A 2,370-nucleotide genomic window follows, 5' to 3' on the forward strand; every position below is an offset into this window, starting at 1 on the left:
AGTAAGGAAGCGGAACTCATCATCGACCAAACCATGTCCAACAAGGTTTTGTTTCTCCTTTCCGCTACACCATTCTACTGAGGTGTACCCGACGCTGAAAGTTGGGAAATGATTCCATGTTCTATCAAATAGTCCTAGAACCCCGAATCCAAAAACTTTTCATCTCGATCTGATCGAAGTATCTTAATCCGTCTATCCAATGCATTTTCAACTTCAGCCTTGAACTCTCTGAACTTTTCAAAGGATTCAGCCTTCCGTTACATCAAATAAACATACACATCCTTGGAGTAATCATCAGTAAAGTTGATGAAATACTCATAGCCTCCCCTGGCTCGCACATTCATCGGACCACAGAGGTCAGAATGCACTAACTCTAGAGGCGGGTCGATAACCTTTTCCAGTAAAAGGTCTTTTAGTCATCTTACCCTCAAGGCAAGATTCGCACACTGGTAAAGAATTTTCCTCTAACTTCTTTAGAAGTCCATTCTTCACCAACCTCTCAATCCTATTGAGATTGATGTGCCTTAATCGAATGTACCAAAGTTGGGCATTTTAATTTGGAGAAACACGTTGTGATGTTTCTTTTATGTTATGACGGTTTTAAACATCTCTATGTTATGGAGGGAACTCATTGGTAACGGCCTTAGCACATACAATTTATTTTCCAGATATGCTGTACATATTTCAACTCCATCTTTATGAATAAACACTTTATTCAATTGAAATTCAAGAGTATATTTACACTGTAACAAGCACTTTATAGAAATTAAATTCCTTTTCAACTCAGGAACTATATAAACATCATATAAAACAAGAAATTTCTTTTGTAAAGTCAACTGGATTACTCCCACTGCCACAACTGAGACGATGTGTCTCGTGCCTACTCGCATCGTCATCTCCCCATCCTTCAGCTGCCGTCGGGATCTAATCCCCTGAAAAGAAGGACAAACATGATTAGTTGCGCTGAAATCAATAACCCAGGCAGAATCATCCTTCTCCACTAAACAAGTTTCCAAAACTAGTAAATCATATTTACCTTGTTTTGCTTTAGCCTTGGCCTTAGCCTTGGCTGCCATCTTCTCTTTCAACCAGTGAGGAAAATTCCTCTTCCAGTGCCCGTCCTAGTTGCAGTGGAAACACTTTGCCTTGTCAACCTGCGCTGGACACCTACCTTGTTGGACGACAGGCTGTGGGTTAGTAGGTGCCTTCCCCTTCCCCTTACCACCATTCTTCTTCTTCCACTTGGTAGTGTTAGAAGTAGAAGGTGCAACTTCATTCCAGAGGTTGAACCTTGATGGAACGTCTTTGAAGATGAAGCAACATTTTCCTCACCTCCCCTCTTCTCCTTACTTTTCAGTAAGGATTGGAATATCTGCTACTCGTTGAGGAGAGTTGTAAGGGGTATAGTCCACTTTGTTCAGAATCGCATTGTTGACAAAATGCAGGAAGCTATTCGGCAACGAATGCATGATTATGCTAAACTGGCTACCCTTATCGATCCTAGACCCATTCGTCTCTGCCACATTGAAATGGATCATCATGTTAAGCACGTGTTCACGAATAAAGGTGCCTTCCTCTATTTTGGAGTTGAAGATGTATTTAAGAGCCTCGTGCTTGAGCTGTCCAGATGGTTGTCTAAACATCCCCCACAGGGACTCCATGATCTCACGCGATGAGACCATGGGCTCATGCTTCTTGGCCAAAACGTCATTAAGACTGGCCAAGATATAGGCTCAAGCCTTCTCATTCGCCCGTGTCCAACGCTCATAGGACTCCCGAACATTTTGAGTGGCGTTAGGAGGTGGAATAGAAGGATACTCCTTCGTAAGGACGAATGTGAGATCATCGATGATCAGTATTATTGTGATCGTGTGTTTCCAACTAGAGTAATTCTCGCCAGTCAATTTGTCGGCACTAAGTAGAGCTAATGTGGCAGTGGCCATTAAAACGTTGTTGAAAATAGAACAAACTTAATAAGTCTATGCATAACCACATTCTAACACCAATTTTAGTTTTAGCAAAATAGTTTCTAAGTATCCTAAGTGAAAAAGACTTCTATTTCGCAATAATGCCCCAGTGAGGCAAGACAAACGTCACCGGTGGGGTGATCAGATGCCCTTTCACTAGGATGAGACACTTTTAACCATTAGGTAGAAACAACTCTTGTAACTGCACCTAACATTCACCATTCGTTCGGTCCAGAACTATTAACCCTTAACAATTCCGCGTAAGTCTAACTCCTCGTTTTCGGTTCTAGAGTCCCGCTCTAATGCGTCCACCGAGGGAAAAAGCATATTAGGACAAAAGATTAAAGGACCTTATCCTATACAGGAGATCAGATAAAGAAATGTGTAAAACTGCCATCCTATA

The sequence above is a fragment of the Benincasa hispida genome, chromosome 8 (assembly GCF_009727055.1).
Source record: "Benincasa hispida cultivar B227 chromosome 8, ASM972705v1, whole genome shotgun sequence".
In the NCBI taxonomy this organism is placed as follows: Eukaryota; Viridiplantae; Streptophyta; class Magnoliopsida; order Cucurbitales; family Cucurbitaceae; genus Benincasa; species Benincasa hispida.